The sequence below is a fragment of the Protopterus annectens genome, chromosome 3.part0, assembly GCF_019279795.1.
Source record: "Protopterus annectens isolate FY-2018-M chromosome 3.part0, PAN1.0, whole genome shotgun sequence".
NCBI classification, from domain to species: domain Eukaryota; kingdom Metazoa; phylum Chordata; order Ceratodontiformes; family Protopteridae; genus Protopterus; species Protopterus annectens.
The window spans coordinates 1,474,973,254-1,474,986,619 of NC_056731.1; positions in this window are offsets into that span (position 1 = coordinate 1,474,973,254).

Genomic DNA, 13,366 nt, shown 5'->3' on the forward strand with positions numbered 1-13,366 from the left:
TGATAAAAATGAAGAATTACATAGATTTAATAAGGTAACAGTCCCCTGTTATAACTGCACCTTTTGTAAGTTCATTAATATGGAAACAGGATTTATGCATCCTATAACACAAGTTAATTTTATTTTTAAGGCATCTGGGATGAGTAATAGTGAAAATTTAGTTTCTTGGCTAACTGTGAAAAATGTCTGTGTTTTTACATTGGAAAAAACTAACTGTAAATTCAAGGAGAGAATCACAGCCCACTTATTTGATATAAGAAGGGGGGTTGAGACAAATGCACTTAGTAAGCATATTTTACATTGTCAAAATGAACATACATTTAAATTTAGGATACTGCAGAGAGTTTGCAGAAACAAGGGGGGGCATTGTGAATGCCACAGAGAGAGCAGAATACAAATGGATAAACTTTTTTAGATCTGATGTCTATCCAGGGCTTAATAAAACTAATAGTATTAAACCCATTTTGAAATTAAGACAAGCATATGCTAGCTAGAGTATTACAGTTGTCCTGTGGAGCTTTTTAGGCAGTAATGAAATTTGTTATGTTGACCATTGTTTTTAATGACGCTTTTTAGTGAACTAGGCTTAGTCAACTATATTAATTATGCAAATTGTATAATTATATAATGTGTTTATGAGATATGGTATGTGATTGGCTGGTGTTCTATATTTATTCTGTGGTTTTAATGTACTGATTCATACTTGAAAGCGAGTTTCAACTCGAAAGCTTGAAGTAATAAACCTTGTTTTACATAGATGGTCGTGCTGTGCCTTTTTGTTACTGGATTTAATTTCATGTTGGTTCATCAGTGCATTTAGCTGTTCTACACCTGCTTCCTGGACTTTATTCTGAGAGCTCTGCTCTCAGACATAGCCCCTGAACTCATACATGCTCCATGTAAGCCTAGGAGCTTGGGCAGCGCACCTTGTTAATATGTGTGGCACGCTGCCATCCTGCTCCTAGACGGGTGCTTCCATGCAAGACTAAGCTAGTCCTGCATGGAAGTTTAATAAATCTAGGGGATAGTGTCTGCAATTTGTAGGCAGTGTAAGTTTCCCAGTCTATAGAAGGATAGTTAAAGTCTGCGCTGAATAAAGTGTTTGGTTAGATGGAGATTGCCTTCAGTCGGTGCAGATAAGAGTTGTGGGATTCTTGTGATGTAAATGCTCACCTAAAGTTTGCTAAGATATGGAAAGAGACTTATCTAAAACGATTTGCATGTGGATGAATTCCAGGGTGTCATCCTGTTTAACCAACCTTCAAGTATACTTCTTGCTAATGTAGATTGAGACACCTCTACTTTTAGTCCCTGACTGTGTTTTTGATGGTTTAAATGTGTGGAAGGTGCTGTAGCTTTGCACCATGGGAGTACTTTCTGCTGCTTTTGACCATGTTTCAGTAATGGCACATATATCTATATTCTCCAAAATGAGGAGAGTTTGTAGGGTGTGGAGTTTTTTTTTTGTGAAGGCTCCTAGCATTAAACAGTAACACTTTTAGTTTTCTTTGAGTTTTATTTGCTATGTCAGTAAGTTTGTCACTTTATCATTACCTAAAAAAGGCCCCTATCATAGTGGAAAATGTTTTAGCCAAAATGGTGAACCCCAGGGGGACAGATGCAGGTGTCCCCCAAGGCTGGCAGATATTGAACTCTCCGTTAAATGACAAAAGAAACTAATTCAATTGTTAAAGTCAGTCATTTTTTGTTCATACTGTGGCATCGTCCTTGGCAAAGGTAGAATGCTGTTCATTGAAAGCCACATGCTGGTCTGAGACACATATTCAGAGAGGTCCATAATGTCTCTATTCATATAGTCCAGAGAGGGACATCTGAGATCATTTATGCCCATATGGTGTATAATATAATCATACTGGTACATTTGTTGCAATGGTTTGAGTGCTTGTATATCTTGACAGATCCTGGCTCCATATAAGCAACTAAGCATAATATTCTCTTTGTCCAGTCTGGTGAGTGGGGCATTTGTTTGTCAATGGAGTCCTCTATGGCAAGAGTCCTGGGTAAATTGCTTGTCTTGTTCGCTTTGTTTTCAGGGGTTCATTGGGTCTAGGCTTATGTGTGGTGTTTGATGTTGTTTTGGTGTATGCTTTAGAAATTGTTGAGGATAGGCATTGCTGTCTGCAGGCTTAGGAAGACTTTGAGGTTTTGGGATACTGATTTTCAGTGCCACACTATAAGTAGGTCTATGTGAGCTGGTCTGTATGTGTGAATACCATATGTGGTGAATGTAGTGTAGGTGTGTGTTCGTGTGCGTGTGTGTGTGTGTGTGTGTGTGTGTGTGTGTGTGTGTGTGTGTGTGTGTGTGTGTTCCTGACAACCTTGTTTGTATGAAAGATTTTTGCCTCAAAGGAAATTGTGTATGTACATGTCTCTGGCATACTGTGTTGGTTTCTTCAAGGATTAAAAGGTTGTCTATGGAACATGAGATAATTGCTACATTGTCTCAGGATGATCATATTTGTCAAGCTAACATTTGGAAATTGCGTATTCATGTTGTCCGAACCTGTATTAGGGTGAGCTATTAGGGTATGAGGACTGGGTTTTACAGAGGTCTCCTAGTGACTAGAGTTGAATAGTGCTGGGATATGGTATTAGCTAGAACTAGGATATAGTATTATTGCTATCTGATGAGAAACTAGATGCTCTGAGCTTAAGTCTGCTCAGTGTGTCATTAAATTGTTGGTTACAGTCCTAGGGCTAGTTTTATAAGTAAACTTAACTATCCATGTGCTTACATCTGTATAGGACACTGCCAACCACTGCTGTGAGGTGAGCAGCTCAGTGCAAGTGAACTTAATTTATTGGAAGTAGGCACTAAATTCAGTAAAAATACCTCTTAAAGCAGAGGCAAGAAGCCAGTGTTTGCTTTGTTTAAATGAGCTTATAGCTTTCTTTTGTGATTTCCAACTTATTAAGTCTAGACCACCCTTACTGCCACTAAATGGAATATCCCAATCCTCTTAATGTAAAAGCTCTAAAAAGATTGCTTGAGAATATGTGCTAACACAAAACAACTTTGGCAAACTAGCTAGACAAGGTGATTCAAGTCAATTACACCAAGAACATGACTGTCTGAACAAATGGAATAATTTCAGTCTTAGGTACAGATAAATGCACAAAAAAAAAAAAAAAAAAAACAAGAAATTAGTAGTTAGTTACTTAAAAAAGCTTCTGGAAGTGTGATTTTTAAATACAGGTATGTATGCATATGCATTTCAAGCTTCTATACTTTTTTGTTTTCTTGTAACTGGTAGTAGAAAGCATATAAAGTTCCATGGCCTACACAGAATTATTATCAGGTCATCAATCATAACCTTATCTCTAACTGATATGCATGCTTAGTTTCACCTCTCGAGCTTAATTCTTGAGGTGAATTTCTTATCATCCATGAGGTGAATTTCTTATCATCCATGTCTCAAACATATAAAATATAGGTTATGATCGTAGACCCACTCATAATTCTTTATGTAATTCATGGAGTTCTCTGATTATATATTTGAACGGAGAGGAAAAATAGTCCTGTTATTGTGAGGTTTATAGCAACAAATGAGTATATTTCATGCCAGCACATAGATGACAATCACCTCTGAACTGCATGAGCTTTAAAAGCTGTAAAATGCCTCACACTAACAAATAAATGGCAAACAAAGGTCAAACGCATCGCAGATTAAACAGTTTTAAAAGCTGTTAGTTACTATATTCTGCCATTTTTATGTGGTAATACAATGGGACAGCATATACTCTTCATGTATTATAAAGAATTCTGACAGTGTCTCCAAATATAACCATTTGCTTTGGGTTTGAGAAATAATTTCAAGAAATTTACCTTGAATATTACTCTTGTTATGAAGTTTGATACCACCTTTGCTACTAACCATTTTGAAAAGGACTCTCCTCAGACTGATCAGGTTTACATTCCAAAGGATCCTCCTGTACAGGCTTTCTTGATTTTAAAACAGACTTCCATGATTACACAAGTCATGAAAGGTATTACAGATTTGAAGAAGTGTAAGTGTATCTACAAATCAAATGTCAGCCTCACTTCCCCAATATACAGCACAAGTATACATTGATGTAGCATGACACTTAAATACATTTGCTTTGCATTGACTTCAGTAACATATTCATGCAGTAAGTCACACTTCCCTGTATTCCAACAGTGCAACTCCAAACAAAAGTCCATACACCTGAAGTAACACTACAGTCTGTCATTATGAGTGATATATTAAGGCCTATGACATGATTGTGTGCTCATAGTCATTCTCTTTGTACACAGGTGGCAGCTATAAATATGATGCTTAATAATAAATTGAGTGTTGTATGAGAGTGCATCATCGGAATTTGCCATCCATCAAGTCATGGGAATGCATTATTACAGTGTGCCATCCATTGTGTCACACCCTTCCTACCATGCATAACAGGGCTTTATATGTCATGTTAATTGTGATTCATAGATCATTGTCTGTCTAAACAAATGTAACATGTGCTGCTTTCTATATAGGTATATAACAAAAATTAAAAAAACAAAAGAGATGAATATTACTTTAAGTTCAGATTGAGAGTTTTTGCTAATGTGATATCAAAACATTTTATATATATACTGGTAGGAATCTAATTTATTTTGTTGAAGATATTGAATTAGTATCCATAAATAAAATAATCAGAGATCTGGTAGCACACAAACAGCTTTGGGAATATTATTGAATTGTGTTAGTCAGAGCTCAGAAGTTAACAGATCTTAATGGCTTTCTTAGCATTTAAACCCATTCTAAGAAGAACACAACCTGAAAAACAAACATTTATAACTACTATCATTACATCTGTTGCAGTTACAATTATAATCCTTTTTAATGATCTACTTTTATGAAGTTTTATGAGTGTGTTGTGTATTACTTTTTATTGTAATGTCACATTTGATGGATATGATATGTAACATTGTCTTCAATATAATAATGCACTATAGGTTCATGGGTAAGTGCTAGGTTAGCTGCCCTTGCTGGGCATTTTAAGCCTATCCAATTTCCATTTTTTTTGTTCAAATTAGCCTATTCCATTTGGTTAGAGATTGGCCTTATCAATACCCATAATGAGAATAACTGGGATCAGACCATAAATAATTTCAGTTGACCCATGCATGGGCTGAAGCATTTAAGCTTTCTTCTGGCACATATTTTTATGCAAAGTGTGACCTATTGAAAAGACTGACTGCTTGAATCAAAGACTACCATTTGTAAAGTTCAAACAACTAATCTATAGACATGCCTTTTCCTCTTCTCTACGCATTGGACCTTTTATGAGAAAATATAAAACTTTCTTTTTAGCTAGTAGAAGATTGTGTGCAGATTGCATTAACTTTGAATTGAGGGATCACAAAGGAAATACTATCTACTTGTGAGACTATGAAAGCATGAAGTTGAGCAGTGGATTGCTTAAATAATAATTCACATGGTAGGTTTCTCTTATTAAATTCTTTGTCAAGAATTTGTAAAAATACATATTACTGAAATGATGCCCTGACTTTTTTCAGGTCATTTTCATTAAATAATCCAGAGAAATTTCAGTCGTGGTAAACAATGTGACTGATTCACGTTAATACTAGGGGTTGACAGTGAAGTCAAAAGACTCACCTTAGACAACTTAATATTCTATGTGACTTCATATAACATATAGATTGAGGTATTTGTAATTAACCTATCCGTTTACAAAAATCCCATGTTAGGTGCTTCAAGAAAAGGTCAACACTTTGTCTAAGATTTGTAATTCCAGCCTTAAGCATGTTAAGATAACTTAAAGAAAAACACTTTGGTGTTGAGATTCAAATATAATTTTGATGCTTCTATGTTGAAACAAGCAGGATTTCAAAATAGAGTCAAATCGGTGCATAAGATTGCAGAACAGATTGTTGATAAAAGTGGAGAATAAAAAATACAAATAGCTTTCTTGCTAAATACTACAACTCAAATAATCATTTCAGAAAATATAATTCCATCGTAAACGTGAGTTGGCAGAAGTTAAAAGAGCTGTGTATGGTTTTCAAAAGAGTCACCAAAGGTTAGTGGCAGACTTTGAGCACTTTATAAAACTAAGTAAAACAAAAAGTTCTCTGAGCTATAATAACAAGTAGAAATAGTAAAACAAAACAGTAAGCTTAAAACTTCCAAGCAATCTGAGGCAACAGGTATAAATAAATATCTGTGCTAAAACAAATAATCTATTCGTCTGTATCTGTGCATCAATAACATTTTAATTGTCTAATGAAAGAGAAGGAACATAAATAATAGGTTAGAGAAGTATGAAAGGCGTAAAGAACCAGTTTGAAAACCTACAAATACATCAATCTATGACAGAGTCAAAAGGCTACAGAGTATGCCATAGAAAAAGTTGACAAAAGATCAAATGTACTAATGACTGAACTTAAAAAAAAAAAAGTTTCAAGATAATGTAGCATGTTTCCAGAGTTACAAAGATACATTGTTAATGCCTTAAAAACAACGTGTCAAAGTTTGCAAACTGAAAATGAGTTACTAAAGGCACTACTCTGAATACCTGGGTAGAAAACCAAGAGCTACATTTAAACTTTTGTTTGTGACAATGAAGCGGTTGAAGAGATCACTACCTTGAAACAAAATAAAGATAACCTTTCCTAACCTAAAGAACAAAAGAAAGTTGAAGAGGGAGAAGAAGATAAACATGTCACAGTTTTTTATTTGTGAAATGCATAAAAAGGATTTTGTAATACTGCAGAAGGAATGGAAAAAAGTAAACAAAAGCAATCAATCAGTAAAAGTAAACAAAAGCAATCAATCAGTATATACATGCCTAGAAAAACTGTAAAATAAATGGGAACCTTGTTAATTAATTGCAAGGTTAAAAAGAAAGTTGTATTGCACTATGGATGTACTAACTGACAAATGTAAAAAATTGGAGACTGAATATAATTTTCCATGCAAGCTTTATGAGAGGTCCAAGGAGATAATAAATGCACATCTACAGGAAGCAACTAAGAAACTAAAGTAATTTAAACAGACTTGCATTTGATACAAGAAAATCATAAGCAGACAGGAGTCATTAACACAGACAGCAGCAGTGATATGCATGGCTTAAGTACCATGAGAGAGGCATACCTGTGTTTTGGGAGCTGCACAGATCCTACATGCAATAAAACTAATCATTTATCAACCTTCCTAATACTAACAGAGCTATATAATGTTTCAGCAATAATTTACTAAACATTTTAGAGAACTTTGTTCCTTTAAGATGTATTATACTAAAAAGTAACAAACTTCAGTGGATAAACGAATTTCAGTGAAACAGTGACATTAAGGGATATGGTATGAAGATTTTATAAACTCATCAAAGATGAAAGTAGCAAATCACAGGGCTGTCCAGAATAAGTGTCAAATGCCATCAGATAGGGTAAGATCAGCCAATCTACTACCAGTCCAGCAAAATTAACAGGAAAATCCTTAGCAATGTCAGAGTAAGTTCATGGTCAACCATTGATAACCCTCTTGGTCTTAGCTTAGCAAAGGCAACTCATTTAGTGAAGATCTGCCAAAATAAACTCCTCATAAATCAATTCAGTAGAAAGCAATGGTGAGCCATTCACACTGAAAAAAAAACATTTAGCTTGTAAACATCTTAGAAAAAAATATGTATTTTCTTTTGAACTTAAACATGAGTTATGCTCTGTGGCTGCACTACAATGCATTGTAAGATTTACTTCTTTGGGTCTTTTCTGAAAATGGGTACTGCCCAGTAGGGCTAATCCATTTAGCAAAAAATGAATAAATAAATTTGCACTCAGTAGCAGCAATGTCAGTCTGTCAGTATATTCTTAGGCACAGTACAAATTTTAGACTCCATTTTTTTCTCACATAAACTGTTTATGACACTCGGAAAAAGACATATCAATTAACTTTGTAATGGCACAGTACTTTTACCAAATTTTAAAATTCTAACTTTTGTCACTGGTGCCAAGGTTGCTTGCTACCTGCAGTAAAACAACTAGATTCCATAATCTGTTTAAGCATGACACTTTATTAACAGACATAAAGTATCTATCAGGGTCACACATGCTCTCAGGATAGAATGGAAGTTTATTAAAAAGAAAACTTTCCGGCTAAAGGATAATAAAACTGATATTTAAATGATTTAACATTGTCAAAAATACAAAAAACAAGGAAATAATGAAGTGCACATATGAAATGAAACAGTTTCTATAGCATAACCCAAATCCATATACTATACATAATAAAATCCAGTGCACTATTTACCAGGGAACTGTACTGTGCAAGACGTATGTGACTAAATATAAGCTATTGAGTGCTACGTCTGAGGTAATCACTGTCTGACAAGTATACACTTACTCTGATGACACAATATTCTGACACATTCACTCCCTGCATCCTGCTCTCATTATGTGTAGGACCTATGTCATGCTGTCTTTCCTCTTCTATAACACAACTTATTTCTGTGCTCTGTTTCCCATTTAGGAATAATAGTTTGATAGTACAATGTTTTCCCATATATTACTGGAAGTGGTATGTTATATTAAAGGTTATAACTCATATGAAGAAGTTTGGTAGCTATTTGAAATGATCTGTTGTTTTTTTTTTTTTTGCATCATAGACAAGCAAACATTACTCATTTACCCCATACATGTGTATCATTTAGGTATTCTAAGGACTACAGTGCTAGTACACACATTGAAATGCAGCTTCATTCTTTGTCTAGATCTCTGTTACTAGGATGATTTATACCAATAAGAGATAAGGGTTGGGATTCAGAAAACTTTGCCTCATCGTGTTATGTGAATTTGCTCAATGAGCAGCCAGAAGAAGAGTAGGTGCAATTCAGGAAAAAAAAAAAACAGATCCCATGATAAGGGCAAGTCAAGCAGCATGGAATATGAATGTGTGAAGAGTGATTTCCCACAGGGGAATCTTGTTGGTGATGAAGGCTATGTCCTGGAGCCCTGGTTCATGGCACTTATAGAAAATCCATAAAATCAAACAGACCATGATTATAATTGTGCACAAGCAAAGACAGGAAACATTTGTTTGGGTTGCTGAAGGCATAATTTTACTGTCTGGATTCATCTGGTTGTAACCTACAGTAATGACTTGGAATTGTGCAAAAAATACTGTCAGTCTGTTTAGGATTATGCAGTATTGTACTTTGGAAACAATTACAGTAGTGTGGGTACGTGTATGAACAGCAGTCTACAGCACAACAGACAGTGGAGGCTGGATCAGATGATAAGTGTTTGGTGGAGCTAATAGCAGGAGATGATCATGCCAAATGGATGAGGAGGGCACAGTATGCTATGGCTGTGGTAAAGAAGTAGTGACTTGCACATTGCTGCAGAAGATAGTAGACAACAGTAAAATGAACGTAGTTCTGGAAAAATGATGCATGTAAAACCAACAACAGGCTATGCATACCCATGCATAGGCTGGCCATGCTGTACATCTGACATAGGCATCTCGAGTAACAATGCATAAAGTACAGTGCTTAGTTATCATCATTTGCGCAAGCTGGGGAGGTAGCACAGGAATAGATGTTCTTCACATAGTGGTGTGTGAGTGCTGAGGAGTATTTATTTATTTATTACTTATTGCATTGTGTTTATTGGGAAAGTCAGACTTTATAATGCAGGCCCATTTTCAGCAGAGTTTCAGGGAGGAAAAACTCTGCATGCAACTTAGGAAGAGTTACAATATTTACAAACATATTTACAGACAAAAACATTTTTTAAGTTAACAATGAAATATGGGGTGTTACAGCCCACATATCCATGACAGTGATAGTGGATATCCATGACAGTGACAGTGGATACCACAGTTTGCATTTACTTAATACTTATACATTAGGATACAAAATGCATTTGCATAGGAGTCTTTTACAGCAATATGTAGTTATGAAAATATATAGAAAATTATATACAGAATAGTTTCCAAAGGAAGGAAGAGTATAGTTGGAAGTTAGAAGTAGTATCCAATAGACATATAAGGGTATGAAAATAAAATGTGCTTTTATAAGTTGTATTATTCTCGTGTGTCCTTTAATGTAAAGCTCATTGAGAATGGCCAGTGTCAGTATAGGAATGTGATGCACTGGAAGCTGTGTTGGTGTGAGTATGGGTCTGTAGGGACACAGCCTCCACAGTAGTTACATCACTATGGCTCAAACTGCTAGGGCTGTATGGCAAAGGATTCAGCATCTACTCACAAGAAATGGCTCTACCAGGAGATGCATTGGATGTTTCTTGACCCTTGGAAGATGTTGGTCTGCTGCTTGATCATTAGTGATGTCTGCTGTGAGACATGCCATTTGGGCCATGGGGATATCCTCTCCTTGATGTAGAATCCTCCATCACAGATGGAGTAGAATACTAGCACTGTAAGATTAGGCTCTTGGTCATCATTGCACTGTTGGCTACCATCCACAGGTGTAGCAGTAAACTGGCCCTTTGAATCATCCTTGTCCCTGTCAGGCAAGACAAAAAAGACAGTGCATATTCCAGTGTGGGACTGAGTCTATCCAAGCAATCAAACATATGGGACATGCAATCCAGTAGGTCATCACACACACCCTACATCACCTTTACTATATCTGTCATCAGTGGCAGATTGTGTAACTTCGGCCATGAACTGTTTTCAGACCATTAACCCCACATGACATTTTTTTAGAACAATGGAAACATGAATGTGTTCTTTTAGATTCACATTCCTGATTGTTTGAAATTATATATCTTGTTTAATACATTTTGTTAGAGTGTGTTTAAGTTTGCAGTTTTGAACATTTTTTCCAGTAACAGTGAAACAAAATGTTTTAACCAATAATAAAAAAAATACCCATTTTATGACATTTCAACCACATAAGGGCAGTGAAACTGCTATCATTATAGTCTACCAGTATCCATGCTCATCAGTTATGAATAATTTATTCATTGTGTATACGTTACATGTCTGATTGGGATAAAATGGTCACAGTAACGTATTCCAATTTGCTTTACTCAAATACGCAGACTAGTCCTGCAAAGACAAATAAATATATTTTTTTAACTTTATCAGCTCAGAATGGTTAGTCAGTTTTGCCTACAGATATCTGACAAACCAAGCAATTAAAGCTATATTGTTGATTACATTCTTCTCACGTTTGTGTCAAAAAAGTTAACAAGAATGATAATAAAGTACACAATAAAGGTTGCACTCCCAAACAACTAAACCAAGATAAAACATTTTAGGGTTCACACAGATAGCACCTGTACTCCCCTGCAGCAGTCCTGAGCAAAGTGAACAAACTCACTATGAAAATAAGAATCTTTAATAGTCACACATAGATTAAGCGCTTTCGTCTGCAAACTGCAGACTTCATCAGAATCTGTTAAAAATATCATTAAATATGCTTATATAGTTACTTACAACCAATAAAATCACTTTAACAATTATATTTGACATTTTAAATAATCTGTCATTTAAAGAAACAGAAGTAAAACTCATTACAATAATTTTCTTTGCATACAGCTCACATTGACCTTACTAAAATATGTAAAAAAAATGTAAAAAATATATATTTGCTATTAGCAATAAAATTGTTCAGAAGAACATAATGTAAACCAAACTTTTGCTGATATCTGCACAAGGAACATGACAAAAGTGTGTAAAATGGCAAATTTCCGTAAAAGACATAACCCAGGATAGAACCCTGGTTCTCAGATCTAAAATCTAATGCTCTATCCTCTGAGTTACAGTAAAAGCTTTTCCACTGGGGGTAATGATAGACAGGTCCTTGAAATATATGTATAGCAAAGTATAACACTTAATCAAGGACTCTTGGGATTTCCTAAGTAGATTGAAAACTGAAATTTGGAATAAGAATTTAATGTTACTCACCATAGATGTCAATGCCTGCTGTCTTTGAAGAATAAATGGCTTATGCTGCATTAAAAACTGGTGTGCTTATATTGCCATAACATTTCCTGAACTAGATGTTATACCATAGGAAATGGGTGGAAAAAGCAGTCACAGATTCATAGCATGTTACTAAGCATGCAGTCCATGAGACCATTAACAAGCCTAGCCCAAATTCCCATTTGACACTAAGCACGGTCTGGTTATATGACTTACTCAAAGTCATATAGTAGGTAAATGAAGGTGAAAAGATTCAAACACTGCACCTTTGGCACAGGAAACAGTTCATTAATAAGTCAGACCTAACTGATAGAGTGTAGTGGTCTTTAACTAAAGTAGAAATCCTTTACTATCTGATCTTGTTGAGAAGACTGGTATCACAGTGATATGCAACAATGATTGCATCCATCCACAACCCGTTTTTCACATTTTTGCACATGGGGTTGGAGTGTCACATCAATACTGACCATCATCTAAAGCCAAGGTTCACACCGCTGGGTGGCTAACCCTGATGCGGCTGTTCTTCCATACCACACACTCACATGCACACTCATAACTATGGCCATCTTGGAGTGTCCAATCCATCGACTGCATATCTTTGGAATGACTGTATAATAGATGTTAAAGATCAGACAGTTCAGAGCATCATTCCAAGTAATGCAGACTACTTAACCTGGTAAATGTCAACCATCTTGTATTTACTTGAGGCTGTAATGAAGGTACTGCAAAATATATTACTACAATGTTTAGACTATATTATACAATTCAGGCCTATTAATGAATTAATCTATTCTTTAGTGAAATGAATAAAGCAAACAAATTAAAGACAATATGGATGCTGCAACAACTTTTGTTCAACAACCCACAAGCCATACAAAAATCAGAAATATTATTGCATGTAATTTACTGTTTTGTTTGGAGGGGAGGGGGTTACATGCTTCGAGGACACCTGCATTTCATTTTTAACATGCTTATGTCTTCCCTATCATTAAGAATAGATTTCCTTTTGATATCAATCAATACAGGCATGAACTACCTGAATGGCTGATGATGCCATATTCTTACAACAAATGCTTACAGAGCCAACAGAGTTGGACAGTGGTCAATCAGAGCCCTATCCAGGGTAATAAACAAGGCAGCCTCAGCCATTACAATATCCCATTACTTGGCTATCTCTCTCCAGTTTCTAAAAAAAACACTGTTCAAATCTGCAATCACTTATATTATTTCCTTCTTTGCTTTTAACATTATCACAGCGATTTGTCTGTCATTTAAAACTTTTACTGCAAAAACACTGACATTTTCTAAACTAAACAAAATAAAACACTCTGACACTGAAAACAGACTCAGCATGAGAAACAGTAAAAGTCTCTTCCCCCGAAACACACATTTAGTGGAAATGCATCTGGTAACTCACTAGACTACAA